Consider the following 22,654-nt stretch of genomic DNA (forward strand, 5'->3'; position numbering starts at 1 on the left):
CTTAAATGTTCTGTTTTAGCTGCTTAACCTAGAATGAATTTACAGTAGTATTCCACCATACCTAGAAATAAAATGAATCCTTCTTTGTTACAAGGTTCCTGTAACTTTAAAATGGCGTCAACCAACTCTTTTTTTGGAAACACACCCTGTCCTGAAATATGATGTCCCAGAATATTGACTTTTTGTACACACAAATTGCATTTATCCTTTCCCAGTGTCAACCCTGCTTTCATCAAATTATCTAGAAACATACACACTTGACTGATGCTCCTCCTTTGTACGTCCAAATATCAATAGGTCATCTTGAGGACATTTAACTCCCATAACTCCCTTAAGCATTGTTGACATGATTATTTGAAATACAGAGGCTGCAGGGGACCAAGGCAAAAGGCATCCTCAAAAATGTAATGGTTCCTAAATGCAGTCAATTCTTGTAAAGAGTTGTCTAGCTCCATTTGATGATAGGCAGATGCTAAATCCAAAGTTGTGAAGAACTTAGCAACTGCTAATGTGGAAATAATTTAATTAATATTGGGAAGAGGGGACCTATCTACAACAACCTCCATATTAACCGCTTGCAGATCTTTGCACAAACAAATCTCTCCTTTAGCTTTTTTAGCGAGCACATTGGGAGCCAACCATTCAGTTTCCTCAACTGGTCCAATACGTTTCAAATCAATTAAATGTTCTTTTTCTTTCTGTACCCTGTCTTGTTCATTCAAAGGTATTCTTCTCACTTTGGCTACCACAGGTTTCGCTTCACCCTTCAGCTTGCTGTGATGTTTGTACCCTTTAGAGCAACACAACTTATCCCAGAAAACATCCTTAAATTTCTCTTCAAATATAACTATGGTTTCATCTATTTCTTGCACTTGTACTTGAGGTACTGCATTAGAATGTAACATCACCCTCAACAAACATTGATGTGGTCACCCCAGTAAAGCATCTCCACTTTTTGCATCATCACGCACACATCAGGGATGTTTTTAAGAGGCGATAGAGCTTGTTGTTTTGAAGAGACAAGATGTTTGCTGGACATCTTTATGCATGCAAACAGGCTCTTTTCTTTAGGGAGTAGGGCATGGTTTTAGACACCATGTTCTCTTTCTATAGTCGATGAGGTGCACTGACTTCCAACAGCAATCCTGAAATGCAGATGCCTTCCAACAGACGCCGGCCCTTACACGCGGCACAAATCACACCAGACTGTCTCACCAGATCAACAAACTCAACAGTGGTCATTCAGTTGTGACCCTCAGTGTTCCACATCAACTCCCAGGCCTGTTCTCTCTTCACCAATACAACATCTCCAACGTGGTAAGTGCATCCTTTACTGATGTTGAGGTGAATACCAGAGTCTGTAATCCGTCCATTTAAAAGGAAACACTGACCCAAGTAGGGTCAGTCTAGTATGTGCTTTCATTTGCCTCATCCATCACCAAGCACAGCACATCAACTCTCGCTATTTGAATGTTCCCAGAACTCCTAATCCTAGGGTGGAATTCTTACATTCTAACGTTCTGGAAGAGAACCTATCCATGTCATCCCACAGAGCCCTGGCTCTGCACCCAGTGAAGCTCAGCATTAATAGAAACAGAGCAACATTTCCTTCAGTCAACATAACGTGATGTGAATGCAAATATTCTTCTTAGGCCTTCAGAGAAGGAGAAAAAGGGCATAAAGTGGGCAGGTTCCCTCTGGATATCAAACCCGGCAGTTAATACAAACTTACTTTGAAAAAGACCCCTATTGGGAATTATATTGATGTCTTTTATAAAGCAAACTCTGATCAATTTCTCAACAATGATATCACAGCAATGACTTTAAAAAACATTAGGGTAATCCCTGTTAGTGATGTAGCTCCTGTTTGCATTTCATAAGTATTCTTAATTTACTTCTCAAGGACAAGCACAAATCCCTACTTGTCACATACAAGGAAGCTATTTTAAAGGCCAAATTCACCTTCTATACATGTTAAATTAGTCTAGCCAAGAACTATACTAAGGAGCTATTTAGAGTGGTCAAGAGCTTATCCAACCCCCCCATTAAGCAACAGACAAATGCTTTTTTAGCATTTTGTAACAACTTTGCAACGCTTTTCAGGGACAAGATTGTCAACATTTATTATGAATTTAATGTGGTTGAGAGCCATAAGGAGAAATGTCTTGTTCAAGATATCTCAGCAGGTGCACCACAGCTTTCTGTCTTTCCTGTCAGTGTCAGCACTTCAGGTCAAAGAGATTCTAATGAGTATTAAATTGGGTTCTCCCATTGACCAATGCCCTCCAAAACGTGGTCCCTGATCACGTAGATGAGTTCCTGGAAGTACATACTGCGATCAGGCATCTTTCTTGAGTGTTGGAAGGAAGGTCATATTATCCCACTTCCTAAAAATGCAGAATGTAGACCCAGATGAGCTGAAGAATTAACGCCTAATTTCTCTTCTTCCCACCCCTATGGAAATACTCAAGAAACATTTGAACAAATTATTAGCTAAATTCATCACTGACCATGACCTTCTGGACCCTTCTTTAAATGGCTTCAGAAGTGGTTGGTCTGTTTGGGGTCAGCTCTCATCGCTGCCACTGACATTATGATGAGAATGCAGGTGGACCAGGGAAAGACTGCCGTCCTTGTCCTATTGGATCTGTTGGCAGCTTTTGATACTGTCTCACCCTTACGCATGGTCCAGCAGCTACATCAAGTAGGGGTGAGTGACAAGGCACTGGAATTGCTTAACTGTTTTCTGGTCATCAGATTGTTAGCTGAGGTCAATTGACGGTCAAGGCCTTCAGTCTCTCATGTGGAATGCTGTAGGGCTCCATGCTTAGTCCCACACTTTTGAACCTGTATGTCTCGCCTTTGGCTGCCTTGGTGAGACCCTTTACTTTCCAGGTTTTGTCATAAACCTATGACACACAAATTATTCTGTATTTCACTGATAATCTTTCTGAAATGGCAAAGAAATATAAACTCTGTATGACTGATGTGAGCCACTGGATGATAATCTCCTTTAGCTTAATGCTGGGAAGACCAAAGGTCTGGTCTTTAGAGCCCAGCATTTTGTCTGGTCAGAGCTAATGGTTGCCGGAGTCATCATGGGCCCCTCTCTAACCCGCTAATGCAGTTAATCTTGGAGTCTTACTAGATACCTCTTTTAATTCCAACTTACATGTAAACCACACCACAAGCTGTTGCTTTCTCATTATCTACTCCCTCAAGAAAATGTACCATTTTATTCCTGAGGAACTTTGCAAATCAGAGGCAATCGCGTTGATCATGTTGTGGTTAGATTATTGTAATGCTATTTGTCTTAATATTAATATTTACTTCTTGAAAAAACTCTAGGCTGTGCAAAATGTGCCCCCATGTCTTATTCTTAAGACACCAAAAGTTCTTTCAGTAAAAGAAGGCCTTCAAAACCTGCACTTGCTGCCAATTAGGAAGTGAGTGATCTTTAAGACACTCAGTATAGTGTATCTAACCCTTAATGGCAAAGGATCAATGCCATCATGTCTTCCTTTCATTGGTATAGGTCGACCATTCACTTAAGATCAGCTTCGGCAGGAAAGTTTTAGTTCCTAAATTTCAAAAACGCAAGATGGGACGCATTCTTAGACTCAGTGGCAGCTGCTACATTATGGAATACCCTGCCAACTTACATCCCTGAGACCAAGTCCTTCATTTTGTTTTGAAAACATTTAAAACCCTGGTTTTTGACGTCCTAGGCTGGTATTCTTGAAATAAATAGATTACTCAATCTTTCCTCTTTATTGTTCCCAGTTTCTGGCAAGATTTCTGTCTGTCTGCCTTCCCTTTTAGGGGTGGCTTTCCTTGATAGGGTTCTAGGATTCTTTGTTGCAGCGATTAGATTTGGATTTGAGATGCTTCTTGGTGGCCAGAATCTCTGGAGGATATGCCCACCTCACAGAAATCAGCGAAGAATCTTGGAATCATTGTTCATGACTCCTTGTCCATGCAGGAATATGTCAAAGCTACCTGAGGGAAATGTTTCAGAATTCTCAAATTGCTGAGAAGGCTGTTGAAGTGGCTGATAATTACTTGGTGGAAAACCATTATCCAGGCTTTGATTACTTGCCTCCTGGACTACGGCAATGCCCTTTTTCTGGGCATGGTAGATTACCTGTTTACGAGATTGCAGGTGATTCAAAATGCTGCTGCCAGGTAAATTCCCAATATGGACAGATTTGGATCTGCTTCGACATGTTTGTCCTCTACATTGGCTACCAATGCAGAAAAGTGATGGTTTTAAATTCCTTTGCTATGCACACAAGGCCTTATATAACAACAGGCCCAAAATTTTATAGGCCAGAGTAGAACTTTATCAACCACTCTGCAACCTGAGATCGCGCAATCTGGCTTTAGCAAAAGCAATTAGAATAAAGAAAGCTAAACCAGAAGGTTGCTCCTTCTCACATCAGGCAACAGCTGAGTGGAATCTGTTACCCCTGGAGCTCCGCCTGATGGAGAACCATTTACAGTTTGAAAAGAAACTGAAAACCTGGTTATTTTCAAGTTAGTGCTTTGCTGTACATGATATTTCTTGAGCTTCGGGTGAACCTTAGGGAGCTGTACAGTGCCATGATTGAACCATAATACACTAGAGCACACCCAATCATTATATCTCTGATCCAACACAGACGTCAAAGGAGAATAGAGAAAAGGCAAAAAAAAATTCCACACAAAACATTTCAGTTGAGCCAATAATCAAATATTCTTTCAATTGAGAGCCATGCACAATCTTGAATCAGGTCTCTCCGTTACTTTTTATTTCCACTTTTCAGAATACGCAGAACAACAGCAGCCGACATACGTTTCGCCCCCTGGGCTTTATCAAGGCTGCAGAAAGACATATACATATTGTTTTTGTACACTGTGACAACCTTAAGGTCACAATTAACAACATGACATGTGAATGCCCCCTCATATATAATTTAACTCAAAATGCAAGTGAACAGTTATATTCTACACTAAATTCGTAGCATTATTTTTTTAAACAAGCAGATAATAACTATGTTCTGGAGCACCCTGTGGCATCTCCAACCTATTTGATGTGCTTGTATGCTGTGTAGCAACTCTCACAGATAAAAAATTATTATAACATTTTAGAACAGTTACAAGTTAAAAAAAAGAGAAAAGGAAAAGAAAATATTAATAGAAAAAAAAGAGAGCCTCAACCCTATAACCGTGTTTATAGATGTGCTAAAAATGAAAACAGTCCATGGGCTGTATTTGTATAGAAAAGTCCACCACCATTAAAACCATTCCTATAACCATGCCTATAAACGTGCTTGAAGCGAAAGCAGTTAATGGATTGTGTTTGTGTAAAAAGATCCACCACCTTAAAACCATTTCTAAAATGAGGATAAAAATCCTCCTCCGTATTAACAACCTGTTTATTATCCAGCCATGAAATGAGCACCCGACCTCACCTCTAATTCCAAAGTGGTCAGGTCTGATTCTTCTCGAACCTGCTTTGTATATATTGGCCTCCGTAATAAGACGTTTATCTGTGAAAACACAACGTAAGTATCTCCATCAGGAGCTACAACCTGACGTAATTCTTCTTAAAGTGAACGCATCAATCACCGCTGCACGGTGTGCTAAAATATATCAATTGAAGCAGTAAAATTGCGATTATAAATATGAAGGCAGGGCTCCTTACACGAGTATTTTACGGATTTGGTAACACCTCAGTCGGGTAAAGAAGTAACCCGCTTGCAAACTGCTTGATCCTTTTCCGTGCATCGCGTCTCAGATACAAGGATCTTTTTGTCGCTGGAAAATGTATTAATTGAATCCTGAAAATGATTTTATGAGCGATATAATAGTTATTAATTTTATTGTGTACAAGATTCTTAAAAAACACTGGCACCTGTTAACTCATGACACAACGTTAAAAGGTGTCATTGGATCGAAACCCATAATGGTTCATGCACGAGGACGCACACTTAGACAACATCTACTTCCCAGTTTTATTCCGCCACCAAAGATTAGTACTTGGTTACCCTATGCCCCAAATGGGTACTTCAGATGCGGTACATGCAGTATCTGCTGCTTTGGGAAGACACAAAATCAATTGATTCGAATACAACATGGAGAGAACCTACACCATCAGGAGTTTTATAAACTTCAACACCAAATTTGTAGTATACTGTATCAAATGCATATGTGGTCAAATCTACATCGGAAGCACCATAAGACCCCTGAAAGAGAGGATTCAGGAACATATTCGTGCTATCAGACAGAACAACATACAATACCCTTTAGCGGTTCACTTTAATACCGCACACAATTTAAGTGAATCATTGAAACTAGGTTTTCATGGTGTTGATGCAATTGATTGTGGAATGAGGGGCGGTGACAGGATGTCTCGACTTCGTAAACTGGAAAGTACTTGGATCATAAAATTGAGGGCGGTGGAATGTGGGTTGAACATTGATAAGGAGATGTGGGAATTTTTATAATCTGATAATAAGCCTTCAATGTGCATAACAATCAGTATAAATGTGTTTTCTCTAGATCTGTGTTTAATATTCAAATATACTGTGTTATGATGTGCTTATATTCCATGTAGCAAGACATGTTTCCAACTAACTACACGTTTAAGGGTGATCTGCATTTACTCAATCAATTGACATAATTAATACGATTGGATATGCTATACCATCTCTTTGATGACATACACATGCCTAATGTGAAGTCTCTATGTGTATATTAATATTGTTCATACACAATAATCAGTCTCATTCTTTTTTGATCTAGTCCACATTTCATGTGGTTTTATTGGAATATATTCATTTTTCCAAATGTTAAACTTGCATCTCCAATCAATTCGCCACATATGCGTTCGATAGAAACAATTCTTTTTCCAAAATGATAAACTCTTATCTCTGATCGATTTGCCATCTATACGTTGAGTAGATACATTTATTTGCACCACTTCCTACATTAATCAAAGGGTAAACATGTCTCAGGGACATGCTGTTCCTGTTATTCCTGTTATTCTTTGAGAAACACGTTCCCTTTACAAATGGCACCACATTTGTTTCACAGATCGGGTTCGGAGAGTGCATAGGAAGTCCTATTTCTATTTTCACAATGAAACAGGATAATAGTGTTCTGTGTATGTTACACCGTTAATCCCGTTCTAAATCACTCATTATGGACACAATAAAATTAATAACTATTGTATCGCTCATAAAATCATTTTCATTATTCAATTACTACATTTTCCAGTACCACACTGTACGAACTTACTCAGCATGACATTTATCCTGACAACACATAAAGTTGATAATCAGTCAAAACATAGCAATTAGAATTCATTTAATAATTGTTTATGTGGGTTTTCACAATACAAATAATCTCATTAATTTCCAACTTGAACATAGTCCGTTCTCAACCTCTATACTTCATCCGATCTCAATGAGTTAAAAAGATGGCGCTTGCGCTCAGCAAACGCTTAGCTGCCGGTCACTATTCTACACACATGCGAGAAGATTCAGGTAACTAAAATTGGACTTTGAGCGTTTTAAAAACTGTTGTTGATGGATATAATTAATGGTACAACAACCCACCTTTTTACATAAGATACTGAATATACCCTTTTTCCTTTTTTTGCCTTTCCCTTTCTGTTTCTCTGCACTTATTTTTAGAGTGGACTTATCAAGGTCTGAATAATTTTACTGCGACAAAAAGATTGAAGTGGTCCTTGTATCTGTGGGGCGACGCACGGAAAAGGATCAAGCAGTTTGCAAGTGGGTTACTTCTTTATCCGACTGAGGTGATACCAAATCTGTAAAATACTCGGGTAAGGAGCCCTGCCTTCATATTTATAATCGCAATTTTACTGCTTCAATTGATATATTTGGGCACACCGTGCGCCGTGATTGATGCGTTCACTTCAAGAAGAATTATGTCAGGTTGTAGCTCCTGATGGAGATACTTACGTTGTGTTTTCACAGATAAATGTCTTATTACGGAGGCCAATATATACAAAGCAGGTTCGAGAAGAATCGGACCTGACCACTTTGGAATTAGAGGTGAGGCCGGGTGCTCATTTCAGGGCCGGTTAATGAACAGGTTGTTAATACGGAGGAGGATTTTTATCCTCATTTTAGAAATGGTTTTAATGGTGGTGGATCTTTTTACACAAACACAGTCCATTAACTGCTTTCGCTTCAAGCACGTTTATAGACATGGTTATAGGAATGGTTTTAACCCCTTCCATGCTGCGCAAATTCCGCCGCTCTGCTGACGGAATCTTGCGCGGGCGTGGTCATGACGGAACGGTTCCGTCATGAGCACAGCTCAACCGTGGCTCATGACGGAACCGTTCCGTCATGAGCACCGAAGGGGTTAATGGTTGTGGACTTTTCTATACAAATACAGTCCATGGACTGTTTTCATTTTTAGCACATCTTTAAACACGGTTATAGGGTTGAGGCTCTCTTTTTTTTTCTATTCATATTTTCTTTTCCTTTTCTCTTTTTTTAACTTGTAACTGTTCTAAAATGTTATAATAATTTTTTATCTGTGAGAGTTGCTACACAGCATACAAGCACATCAAATAGGTTGGAGATGCCACAGGGTGCTCCAGAACATAGTTATTATGTGCTTGTTTCAAAAAATAATGCTACGAATTTAGTGTAGAATATAACTGTTCTCTTGCATTTTGAGTTAAATTATGTATGAGGGGGCATTCACATGTCATGTTGTTAATTGTGACCTTAAGGTTGTCACAGTGTACAAAAACAATATGTATATGTCTTTCTGCAGCCTTGATAAAGCCCAGGGGGCAAAACGTACGTCGGCTGATGTTGTTCTGCGTATTCTGGAAAGTGGAAATTAAAATTAACGGAGAGACTTGATTCAAGATTGTGCATGGCTCTCAATTGAAAGGACATTTGATTATTGGCTCAACTGAAATGATTTGTGTGGAATTTTTTTTTTCCTTTTCTCTATTCTCCTTTGACTTCTGTGTTGGATCAGAGATATAATGATTGTGTGTGCTCTGGTGTATTGTGGTTCAATATTGTTCTATGTGTGTGTCCCTAGGACAGATATAGCCTGGTGGGTGGGTATAGTAACATCATATGAGCACCTTAAACAAATACTGTTGAATTGAATTATTTAGACTTAGTTTCATCAATAGATGTGCAGATCATTGAGCAAAGTCACAAAGCTCTGTACAGCGCCATGATATCCTCTAGGGGATGAGTGTTGCGCTCTATCAATATTTTCAATACATAAATATGAGCGCATCAAAAGTTTCTTTTTCTTTTCATTTTATATCATTCATTTCAAAGAATAGTTGCTTTTTTCAGGATGATGTTTTTATGCTATTGTTTCATGTGGCATATGAATGTCATGTGTCCCATGAGCAGGGTCAGCTGCAGGTGCCCTGTGCAAGCTCAGATTGTAGGTGTGTATTTATAATAGGCGATATTTGAGAGCACTGGAGTTGAGGCTGAAGGCAATGTGACAATCTCTCAGTACCTTTCAGTTGGTGATAATGGTGTTCAGAATACAGGTTCATCCAATCATTGGCCCCTCCGCAGAGCGCATAGAGCAATTGTGACATTTATTACTTGTAATTGTGAGTATCTGCAAAATTGTGTGAAGGAGGTACTAAGCTGTTGAAATACTGACATGGCGAAGTAAAGGAAGATGAAGACCTTACCGTGGATGTGTGTGGAGGAATAAAGTTGTGATTTGAGGTGAAGTCAAGGAGATGCAAGGAAATATGGAAAACGAGTGTAAGTGTCTTGCAGAGCCTGCAGTTGAAAGTGGTGGGAAGGGGAGAGCAGGAGTGATTGTGCCACTGAAGATCACTTCCCAGTCCTCAGACTTCAGTAATGTTTAAATCACTGTCTCAGATTTTCAAAATTGAAATATTCTAAATTCTAATTTTATACAACAACATCATTCATATGTATCTGATACTGATAACCATCATTCCAAAGTAAACAGATCTAGTTTTTTTTAGGTGCATGTCTGGTGTCTGGATGAAATAACAGAAATCTCACTTACTAGTCGGGTGGCATGCTGTATGAAGTAAAGGATTTTAGTTTTCAAGTTGTGGGCAATCCCTTAAGTACGGTGGGGCAGATTTACTAGCCCCATGCGCCACATTTACGCCGCCGCTGTGACGCAGCGGCGGCATAAACCATGCGCCACTTTGTGCCTTATATACAACGTGGCGCATCTAGGGAGATGCGTCACGTTGTAAAGCCCTGCGCCACATGAAATCTGCATTAGGTTTCATGTGGGCGTTTCGGCGCAAGGTGTGCGTTCCGTCGCAGGAATGCCTAGTAAAAGTGACGCAGTCAAAACTACAAGATTTCACTGAGTCACTTTTACGTCCATGCTGCATCAAAACCCTGGGCCTGCTTGAAGCAGGCGTAAGGAGTGACGCAGCATGTTAGGCATAGGGCGCCCCTGAGCATTGCTGGAGGCGCGTCGCGCTTGCGACACGACTCCAGCAATGCGCCGCCCTTACGCCACAGGATGCGACACGCATCGCCCTATCCTTGCGCCACGGTGCGCTGCATTGTAAATGCGGTGCATTTGTAGTGGCGCAGGGAGTGAATTGCGTGTTGCATCTTTTCTGGCCCATCCCTGCTGATTTGCAGGGATGCGCCAGGAATTGTAAACCTGCCCCCTAGTCCACAACCTTTGGAAAGGATTCGTAGATTTGCTTCTCTGGCTGCTCCCTTTTCAGACTCCAACTTTTCATCCCACTTAAAGCCTTGAGCACAACAATGTCGCATGTAAAATCAAATAAAAAATAGACTATTTTCATCAAATTTGAAAAGCATTATAGCACGCTCCCCACCCCCCGTTTATTTATCTCATGTTTCGTCGACTGTTTTTACATTGTGTATTGGATGACTTTGTTCAGGGCAAAAAATAATGAGGCCCAGATTTTAAAATGGTTGATTATGTGGCCCTTAAGAGGGCAGTGAATAGCAGAGGTTTTGCAAGTACGCACTTTCCCATTTTCCGGCCCTGCATTGCCACAAACTTGATGAAATCGTTTTGAGACTACAGCGCTCGTGATTCCCTGCAGGCCATCCCTCATAACTAGCAGGAAGATGGCAGCTGCGTAGTTGCTAGTTTCACTTCTGCGCCCTTGACGTCGCTTTCCTAACATTTATGGCCACAATGGGGTCCGAGAGGTCACCCGACTCGCCAGAGCAGTGCGCGTGCAGACCCTCCCCCTCATCCACACCTTCTTGTAGGCATCAGAGAGCAGCAATTTACGATTAGCCAGGCAGCCCCTGGCCTAGCATCATTAGGCAACGGGAACATCTGTATTGCCGAAGAGAGGTAATCATTCACCGTTTTCTGCCTGTCGTTCCGACCACGGAAAAAAACGCACAACACGAAGGTGTTCCCTTAGAATACTGCTGCACATACTGAAAGCAGCAAGGATCACAGCACAGCCTGGAATCAGAAGGCTTATGATAGAAAAGGCCCACGTTACACAAAGTTTGCATTCGTATATAAAACAAGCATTGCCAAAGCCTATAGGTCCGACCTTGCTGTACAGCTACAATGGTTAATGTGTTTTACTTGTGAAGGAGATGAGAATAAATAGCACCCAACATAGCAGTCAATCATAGGCAGATACAATGTTACGATATCACGATAAACAATTCACAGCAACATCTTTTAAAAGGAGACAGCAAACAATTAGCCATATCACTTGGAACCCGACCTACAGTTAAACTAAACAGCCAATATTTAATGCTAATATACAAAATAGTATAGAGTAGTAAAAAGGCAAACTTAGAACCAGCTTTGTCACTGAAAGACCGGTGAGTGGAAACAAATGTGATTGACAATGTACTAGACCAGAGATTGAAACCTGCTGGCCAAAATATGATGGCATTCACAGTGAGTGTTTGCTGTGTTCACATAACAAGAATTAGAAAATACATTTCTACGTTGGTAGGAAAATAATTCAAAATACATTTGCTGTAAGGGGTTAATCAAAGTATAGGATTCCTCTAGTTAAAGCTTCTATTTCTTAATTTAAAGAATTTGTAAACGGTACGTGTGGGCAATGGTTTGAAAATCCATTGGTGGAAAACTGTGACGTGAACTGGAGCAAAACATTTTTGCACGATTCCCTATCACCGAGGCATCAGAATTTGCGCAAATGGGTTTGTTCTATTTTCAGCCACTGCAAAGAGCATGCGATATGTGCTCAAGCGCCAAAATGTTGGATTTTGCATGGAACCCACGTTACTAGGTTAATCCCTCGCCTGCAGATAAAAGCAGAAAGCGACCATTAAGAACCCTTCCTTGTAAAAGTCACAATCCTAAAACATTGTGGCGAGAATATTTAGGTTTAAAAAAAGAAATGAATACCCCAAATCTATAATGATGCAAAATGTTAATAAATACAGAAGTAGCTGAACTAAACAGTAGATACATTATAAACTAGAGCCTATATTGCTGAGCGAGGTTCATTTTTTTCTGAGTCCTGCTGAAGCAGAGGAGCTGTGCTTTTTAAAGGGTAACCTTGTTAGTGCTGTTTCTGCTAGATTTCTTTACATAATGCCCCATTTCTTAACTCTCCTGTAAATAATAACAGATTTTTCGATCTGCATACATTCAGACTTTCAGAGAGATGCTAGGCTTCTTTAGGAGATAAACTTTCGATATTCATGAAGTCAAATACATTTTCGATACAAATGGGGTCCGATGATGTAAATCTGCGTGAAATAAATTGCTGCTCTTTCCATTTTTAGCTTTGAACAATAGATACTTTGAATTAAACTAAAAAGCCAAGCGCCACTATTAACAGAATGTAAATATATACGTCATTAAACACAGCAAGCTATAAGAAAAGCAAAGCTTTGTGGTTGAAATGCCATATTTTCAACCGAAAAGCAACCGGCGTTTCAGTACATAAATATCCATCAATTACCAGTTCAAAACATGTTTGCATATTTTTAATATGCATCTACTTTCCATAATATTTGCTCGAACATCCACACTGACCTTAATGCAGAAACGCCCGTCCTTCAGGCACAGACACAGCATTCATTATGTTCACTGGATCTCAACCTCCAAAAACAGGCACATAGCCCAGCCTTTTTATTGTTCATTCTCCTTTCTGTTCCTTATGAACGTTGACCATGAAACTTCAACTGAAGAAGTTCAAAACTTCACGAGTCCTTAAATCTGAGCACAAGAATGACAGCTAAATCCAGGAAATGCAGTTTCCTTTTGGATTCAGCAAACTTGCAGGGGGAAGAGGTTACTATGGATACAGGAAGCTGCTGAACAGGAAGCCACTTCATCCCTGCTGCTACACCATTGTTCTAAAGATAACTTCATCTCCAGAGGAGGAGCAGGAGCATTCTGCAATCTTAACGTCCTTCATGTGGATTTAATTGCTTCAGCTCGGGATTCTGGTGCGATGAAATATGTGCACACTGTTACATTCCTAGAGCAATGGGGTAGAATGTCAATGTTTTACAGTGTACTTGAATTTATATTGTGTGCCTCATACCTTGAGACACCACCGGGCCACCTTTAACGCTGGTGGCGCCTGGTGCAATAATATTTGTTGACAGCCCCCAGGCCCGGGTGACATTCTTCTCTACAGATTTCTTCACTGCCTCGCTCAATGGGGCCCATCATCTCTTTTTGGCCCATCTCTCCCTCATTATTTTAAAATGTATTTTATTGTCTACTCATAAACCAATGTAGGGTGGTAGAGCGCTTTACATCACACACACATATTATACAGAGACAATGAATGGATGCGTAAATCAATGTATAGGAAATGTTACATAAGACAATGAGGACCATAAGTTCTAGGAGTCACATGTCACCCACAATGGTAGACATTATGTGGTAAGAATAGCTTCATCTGGAGAAATGAAGGGACAGAATTACTAGGCTTTCACGCAACACAGCATAGTAATCACACTTGCAATTCTGCGTTGTGTGAAACGGAGGGAGCACGACATCGCCTTCTCTACTAAGACTTGGCGCTGTCGCTCTTTTCCACTAGTGCTGCCTTGCCTTAGACTACCTTGTGCCAGAGCATACACCTTGGCACCATACGGGATGTCAAGCATAGGTGTTGTACTGAACGCGTACCCTTCAGTTTTGTACTGAAAGGGTAAACTTCCAGTACAACATTCTAGTCTTTGACAAGGTTTAACACTTTACCCCTTTGTATATATGCTGAACAGTTATGCTTTGAGGAGGTCTAATTGTTTACGCAAATGCCTTTCTACCAATGATAGTACGAAGGGATTAGCATCACAATCCATGGGTGGGTACATGGGAACATCCGTACATTGTGTTCCCTGGAGTGGAGACTAGTACTACTTCACTTTCCTGAAGGCTACCTTCCAACACATACCCAGGATTTATATTGGAAGTAAATCCCCAAACCCCACCAGATGTGTTGCAAATCCAATGCAAAGTATTAGTAAATCTGCCCCACAAATTCAGGATATAAAACATAAGACAGTGGTCGGAGTTGTTTACACTAATAAAAATGCATTGCTACACAAGAGAATCCTTTCTTAGCAAACTTAGAATGACCAAAGAGTGAGAAAAAAGCAAAACGTTTCTTAACCTATAGCTTGCAGTATAGCCGCACTTTGATGCCAAGTAATTGCTCACTTTGCTATATTATAAGGATGGTAATTTCTGAAGTGCAAGTAACAAATAATATAACAAAAGCAGTAACCCACCAAGTTATGTTCAAAAAATAAAAATCTCTGTTGTGCAAGCTACATGTTATGCAGCAGGAACAATAACCCTCTATGCTACTTTGACCTGAGTCAAACGTATCACCAGACAAATCACAGATCTCTCCATCAAGTGCATTAATCACCAGAGTTGGTGCGCTGTTGTTATGATCCCCTGAAAAATGCAGTGCACACTAAGATCTCCGAAGGCTGCTCTAACATCCTGGTGCCCCTTCAACCTTGGCATCCATGCCACTGCACTGATCGCACCATGCTAAATCGAGGCACCTGTACACATTAGTGGATTAGTGGATTCATAGCATGCTAAACGATTAGATAGTACTTGGTTTGAAAAGTGCTGAGTTTCCTATTTGGGAAACACTTTGGTGTAGTAGAAGAAAGACATGATATGTGCTCTAATCTTGACTTGCGCCCCTAAGCTTGTTGTAGAATAATGAGGGAAGTGAAGCTATCCATGGCATGAACTGATCACAGGTAGCTGTAGCTCCCAGCAATCTATACGCCATATAGGACGCAAGAAATTCCTATTTCAGCTTGGCAGCATCGCATTTGGTTTAATGGCGCCCTTCCCCATGCGGTTACACCGGTTAGAATGGGCTCTTTGTCAATTCCAGGGGCCTCTTGGCAAGTGTTGGCCGGATTTACGCCTCATCCTCGGTATTTGAATGTTGCGGTGGATGAGTTGCGTGTCTTCCCTACAGCCCTGATTACTGTGTATAGGGCTTTAGTGCAATACGTCTCGCGCAACATGCAGGTGGGGGCACCTGCTGTTGCCGGTCAGCCAGCTGGCCAGGCCGGGGTTGTTATTAGTCCCGTCATGGTTAGTTCATTCTGATCAAGGCCCCGCATTTGCCTCTAAGGCGTACAAAGAAGCCATTAAATCCTTGGGGGTCCAAGTCAAATTTTCGTCTCCATACCGACCTGAGGGTAATAGTGTAGTGGAGCGAATGAACCGTGACTTAAAGCAATCCTTGACAGCCAGGGTTTTAGGCACTGGCCGGAACTGGTTAACCCATCTGTATAACGTTCAATGTGCACTTAATAATCTCCCTAGGAGGTCTCTGGGTCGGCGGACCCCATACATGATGCTCTTTGGCATAAAAATGTTTGACCTTGATGGTCTAGACATGGCGGCGTCATCCGCACCGTTTGACGTAGATGATCACTGTGCTGTATTACAGAATCTACAAGAGACAGTCTCGCAAAAGAACACTTGCCCTCCACATCGGATGCTGCGCTTCAGATTCCGGTAGTCGGCTGGCTACCTCAAGTTGGAGACCTGGTCCGTGAGAAGGTGGAGAACAAGAAGGAGTTTGGCCCCTCTTATTGTGCACCGGTTCCAGTGCTTGGCGTGCAGGGTACAAGAACAGTCATTTTACCTCCACTTCCTGGTCGCAAGGATAACAGGTACATCTCCATTGTCAATGTCAAACTACAGCGAATGGACGATTCTTCTTAGTATGACTCCAGCAGTTTCTTGCCCTGCGATGCTGAGAAATTCTGTTTTGGCTCCGGCTTCTACCACCATGCTTGATATTGCCATCAAGATGCATACAGTTGCTGATCCTTTGTTGCCACCATCGGCTGGTGGTCAGCCTGAAGATACTGAGTATGCTTATCCCACAGAAGTGTCATTGCCTGTTTTACAATCTACCGCAGTTAACCAGTCACGTTTCTCCTTTGACACTAACTCTATGACTTCCAGAGCTCCATCAAAAGTTTCTATTTTTGCTATTTGGTTTAAAAGACATTTTTTAATTCCCCCTTGGACTTACATTTGGCTGTTGCTCATATGTATTTTTTTGTTTATGTCCATTGGATTTGTAGTGGTATTTTTTCGTCTTGTGAATGGACACTACCTGAAGGAAAGATCTACAATTAGACTAATTAATGGAACCTTGGCTCCCCCACTCCTCATCACACATCATGAAGAGGGGCCAGACTTTTGTGAATATTACTGCCTGGCCTGTGGTAGATGGGATTGTGTGGGATACTGATAAATTTCAAATTCGTGGACCCACTGAGGTTATTAATGTTCCGAATGTTCTTCGTGTTTCTATGGGTGATGTAGTGAAACAAAACATCCGCTCTGATGATTGGGACGTTCAGGCCATAGAAGCATTATCTTCTGATTTGAAATATTATGCCGCTTTTGATGCTGAAGATTTGTATTTAGACACTGCTAATTATGGGGAACTGTTTTGCTATCAACATTATGGCAAGCATTTCCAACATAAGGCCAATACGTTTCGAAATTGTGTAAATTGTACGCAAAGGGGAACATTGTCCGACGCCAATGCTAGGCAGCTCCAGCACATTAGTGAACAAATTTGCCTATTTTACTGATTTCAGTATTTCAAACCCTGCCGCCTTTTATTTTAAAGTGGCAGCAGAAGTTTCATCAAAGGTTAGGCTGACACACACTAAATTATTGTATTCTATATCGTTTATGGATGATTTGGCTGTCAAGGGTTATGATCTGTGGAAAGCTACTATTGATCTTAAATCTGTTTGAGGTTCTAAACCATGACAGGTACAAGGAACTGAAGCTGTGCATCGTGCCTGCCTTATCCCAAACCATATATTATTTTTGAATTCGACTATTTTTCAGACCACCTGCTTTGGATTGGCTACTTCTAAAAAACTGAATTCCCCCTCTATTCCAGATCTGGTTGCTTATCCAAATTGGGATAATCATACAGGTCTGTCCCTTGATGCGTTGCAGTCATACATTACTTATACATCCTTCAATATTTCCAAGTTACATTCTGAAGGATGGTTAACTTGGCAGACAAGCTCAGATTTCTGTCAACATTGTTTTCTGGGTCTACAACCTGGGTATACGCAGGTTCGCGTAGACCCCCGCTTTGAATCTTCTCCTTCTGTTACTACCTACTCTGTAGGGAAGTTATGCCAATCTTGGCTGCAACATTCCACCTTGGCATCTGTTAAACTTCATTTATCTAAATTAAATGACAATATAGATTTGAATGATTTTGTTATGGGTCCTGTAGGTGGCAGGTCCAAACGGTGGGTGTATGCTGTTTATAACGAAGTTTGGAAATTATCTCAAATTGAAGCGGCTTCCAGATTGAGAGCCATTGACCAGGCCAATTTGGAAAAAGTTCTGGCTGTTATCGATAATAGCATGAACACCCTTTCTTCCAGGATTTACACATTAGATAATTTTGTTTCATCTGTTGTTGATATTGTGCAGGATGACGTGCCTGTTGTGTATCATGGTCAAAATCAATTACGTTCTATCATGCAGTTTGCATGGACTTTGCAAACGTTAAAGGCTGGGAAAGTCCCCTGGGACTACATGAATACTTTATCTTAGTTCCTTCCCTTTAATCTAACTGCGAAACAACAATTCATGTCCATGAAAGATGCAACATATTCATTACTGCGTATTGAAAAGTTAGAACCTTTGCCTTTCTCTGTGGCTGAATTGAACTCAGCTGTGTAGCTTATCCATGGGTTAATCACATTGCCATTTCCTTTGTTTAAATTCAGTTTGTGCATGAAACATTATGCCCTAGGCAGCTATGAACTATTGGATACTGCTTTCCTGCATGAAGTTTGGTCACTCCCATTTACATTCAGGTGCATGAAAGAAGGTATAGAAGTTTATTTGAAGGGTGAGGAATGCACTTCCACACCTGATCACTCTGTAGTCTGTAGGCACATCCAATTCCATGGCGCGTGCAATGTCCAAGCGCCTAATTTAGCATGCATCCTGAAAGGGATTCCAGTGCCAGCTATTACACCCTCTTTCACGTTGTTAGCTAACGGTAGTTATTTGCTTTTAAATAACGAGGCTTGCTGCGGGATGCTAGTGGGAATTCCCTACATTGTGACTGTATCACAGAGAGTAGTCTGCTGTAAAAATGTCCTTTTCCCACCCCGCATGGGCGGCTGGATGTATCCATCTGGCCTTCAATTTCAACCTTGAAAGCAGAGTTCAACAAGATGAGCAGAATAAGGGCTCTATTGTCTCAAAAAGAAGTCGCTCTGACTTCGTCCCGTGAAACATTTGTCCTTCACGTAGCAAACACCCGCACCGAGGTGCATGCGCTTTCAAATACTGATCTCCCACTACATTTTGGTGCCCTCATTCAGACTATATTTAATGCCTCGTCAACAACTGGCTTGGTACATTTTTTCAAAGTTGTGGGCTCAGGCCTCGTGACCTCCTTCCAAACTATTTTTGGTGTGATACCGGCATTTTTTCATTCTATCTTATCCAGCGTCTTTGGCGGGCTCCCGTTGATTCTCGCCCTCACGGCTGGTGTGCTGTTGTTGATCTGCTTACTGTGCAATGGCTGCACAATTTGTGTCACATGACAGCCTGTCCCGGCTGCTTCATCTTCGTAACCGGATGCTTGAATATTATGGAACATTACCACTGGTAACCCTGAGCATAGCCTATGGCTTCTCCTTCCGGTTTTCCTATTTTACTTGCGTACAACCTGTTTTTCATTGCCTAGATTGTCCTTTCGAATGGGCTCTGGATTTGTGCTTGTCAAACTCAGTGTCTCCTGCCCCGGATTATGATCGACTGATGAGTCCCTTAGTGGCACATGAGTTGGACTGTTCTGGTGTCAGGATTATGGCCTGAGGAGAGGCACATGGAGTCCTAGGGAATTGGGACATCGGTACGGCAGCGTATGACTTCTTGGCAAGAAGTTATCTTGAAGAACACGCCAGTTGTCCTGTGCTAGAGGCTCCAGTGGCCGAGGTACATGTATGTACGTTCACCTTGTTAGACTGGATGGAGATCGTTCCAATGACTTTCACTTGGAAGCTGTCGCTACTTACTGTGCTTACACGTTAATGGATTAACTTGGATGTGGGCGACTTCCCTTGTAAGACCCACTCACATTTTTTTTTTTTTGCTTCGACATTTTTGGGCTCGCTGAGCCTTTGCAAAATGTTCCGACTTTTCATTTTCCTTTTTTTCCCTTCATTTTTCTTTTTTTTTACGGTTGTTATTTGAATGTTCACTCCCCTTTATTTGGATTTCCAATACATGCACTTGGTTCTGCTCTGTCGAACTTGAACTCTGCGTTCCTTGATTATATTCCTAATAGTTTGTGGTCCGACCAAGGGGGGGGTGTAGTGGAGGCAGCGTTTTAGATACATACATTGCTATGTTAGCATAAGCGCGTTAGATGCTAGAAAAGCCATCTTGCCACTTCTTGCTGCTTTTGCACGCGACACTGCAGATACATGTTATTATTTGAAAACTGCTTGCTTGCCTTTTCTTCACATGGGAACTGTCTGTTGTTCACATACCTAGACGTGCACTGCGACCCTGGTCTGAACATTGTGTGCAGAGACGGTCTGAGCCACCAAGCAATGTATGTTTAAGAGTTCAGGTTGATCGGCCCACTCTCTAGCCATAACACGCACACAGCTGCAAATATCTGAAAGTCGAGAGCCTTTAATTTAGCAGTTTGCATGCGTTAGACACACATTCTGGAGAAGAACTTTTCCAGGTGCAGAGCAATGCTGATCCTGTGATGTGGTTCACCTAAGCTGATCTTTACGGTATGGGGTTCCCCATTCAAACCTAGAGACCTTCTATTAGTATAATAATACTAGCTCACTAGCGAAGGGAGGGTGGTTGTATTCCACTGTCATTTGTAATATGATTTCTCCCTTCATCTTCTATGGTATTGTAACAATGCTGATGGTTTTAATTTTAATCATTTGTCTGCTTATGTTAGCCAAAGTACTGCATCTTAGGACACGTAGTTTATAAAATAAACCTTTTAAACTTTACCGTGTCTCTGACTACTCTTGTTGTGGACTGATATGAGAATAATAACGAAAAGGTATTTCTGATTCCCACCATTCCTGAGAGTACTCTAAGTCGCTTGTTCTGGGTTGTCTATACATTGGGAGCTCCGAGTGAATACGGATAACAAATGGGAAACTGATGCTAGTCGGATTGGGGTTCTGGGTACTGAGGTGAGTTTTTGGTACACCGCAATTCACTGAGGTCCTGGTTTCCTGCGCATAGTTCTGTGCATGAGCAGAATCCCTGCAACAGCTTCTTCTGGTGGGGAATGATAGGATCCTTTCCTGGGCCGATCCTTGTATGCCGGCGTCGTGTAGTCTGGCGACTAGTGTGCGGTGGGAGATGGTGTCAAAGGCCGCTGACAGTTCGAGTGGGATGAGGGCTGTAGAGTGGCCTTGGTCCAGGAGGGTGCGGATGTCGTCTGTGGCAGCGAGTAGGGCAGTCTTGGTGCTCTGGTTGCTCCAGAATCAGGATTGGGACGGGTCGAGGATGGCGTTGTCTTCCTTGAATCGTGTCAGTTCCCTGTTGACTTTTTTCTCTGCCACTTTAGCCGCGAAGGGAAGGAGCGAGATGGGCTGGTAGTTCTTGAGGTCGGTGGGGTCAGCTGTTGGCTTGAGCAGGAGCCTGACTTCTGTGAGCTTTCAGTCATCTGAGAAGGTACCTGTTTTGAAGGTGGTGTTGATGGTGCGTTGTATTTCGGATGCGATGGCGGCCGCGGCTCTGTGGTAGATGTGAGTAGGGCTGGGATCGGTGGAGGCCCCTGAGTGGATGCCTTTCATTGTTGAGGTGGCGTCTTCGGCCGTGACTGGTGTCCAGGCCAGGATGTTGGGCTGGCTGGTGTGTCTGGGGAGCAGGAGGGTTGGCTGTGGTGTCTGGTGGGTGGTCGATGAAGTTGTCATTGAGGTTTTAGATCTTGAGGTGGAAATAGGTTCCAAGCTTGTCGCAGAGGTCTTGGGTTGGGGTGATGTCTGTGGCTTCACTGCATGGGTTGGTGAATTCCTGAATGAAACTGAAGAGTTCCTTGGAGTTAGTGGATTTGGGGAGAATTTTGTTGTGGATGAAGTTCCTCTTGGTGGGTCTGACTTGGTTGTGGTAGTCCGCCATGGCGTCCTTGTAGGTGGTGTAGTTTTCAGTTGTTTTGGTGTTTCTCCAGTTCTTTTCTAGGCGTGTGCAGGTGCATCTAGCTTTTTGGAGATCGGTGGTGAAGCTAGCGGCTTTCCAGGGGTGCTGTTTGTCGGGTTGCGTAGTGGGGCAAGCTCATCTGCGCTGTTGGAGATCCAGGTGTGGAGCTCTCTGGCTGCGACGTTGGCGTCGGATGTCCAGGTGTGGTTGTCTCGGGTGAGGGTGGAGTTGAGTTGCTCGTTGGTAACCATGCTGCAGTTCCTTCGAGGTGGGAGTGGGGGTAGTTTGGGTGCCTTGGGTTTGTCGACGTCAAAGTGTACGCAGTGGTGGTCAGGCCATGGTGATATGCATTGTGTGACTGAAGTGGATGCTGTATCCAGCAGTGAAGATGGGGTCGAGAGTGTGTCCTGCTCTGTGGGTTGGTGTGGTGATGAGTTGTTTAAGTTTGATGTTGGTGAGGTTGTCACAAAGGATGGTGGAGTTGGGGTAGGTGGGGTTGTTGAGGTGGAAGTTCAGGTCTCCAATGAGTATGGTGTTCATTGAGGCAATGGCGTGGGGTGCGATGAAGTCGGTGATGGTGATGGCGAAGTGTGTCCCGGGGCCGGGGGTCTATAGAAGAGGGTTCCTCGGAGTGTGGCGTTGGGGCTGGTCTGGATCTGGAAGTGCAGGTGTTCGGCAGAGGGGAAGGTTTCACTGGAGGTGGTGAGGCGGAGGATGCTCTTGTGGGCGATGGCGAGGCCATCTCCCGGGTAGTTGGGGCGGTCCTTACTCTGGATCTTGTATCCGTTCAGGATGGCGGTTTTGATGTCGGGGGCGAAGGAGGCGTTGGTCCAGGTCTCCATGAAGAAGGCGATGTCGGGTGAGAGAGAGTCAAGTAGGTTCCAGATTTCCATGGCGTGTTTGTGTAGGATGGCGCACGTTGAGGAGGATGCATCTAATGCAACTTGTTACAGAT

At 42.3% G+C, this 22,654-nt stretch overlaps 1 protein-coding gene across 2 annotated transcripts in view; it reads right to left on the reverse strand.

Moving 5' to 3' along the window:
• The window catches only part of LRRC70 (leucine rich repeat containing 70), a 90,192-nt gene extending 76,991 nt beyond the window's left edge, over positions 1-13,201 (reverse strand). For both annotated transcript variants that reach the window (XM_085631623.1, XM_085631612.1), the window contains exon 1: positions 13,039-13,201. The gene's annotated coding sequence lies outside the window, so the exon portion shown is untranslated. The remainder of the gene's footprint in view (positions 1-13,038) is intronic.
• Between the last annotated feature and the right edge of the window lie 9,453 nt (positions 13,202-22,654).

Source organism: Triturus cristatus, chromosome 2_1 (genome assembly GCF_964204655.1).
Source record: "Triturus cristatus chromosome 2_1, aTriCri1.1, whole genome shotgun sequence".
Classification (NCBI taxonomy): domain Eukaryota; kingdom Metazoa; phylum Chordata; class Amphibia; order Caudata; family Salamandridae; genus Triturus; species Triturus cristatus.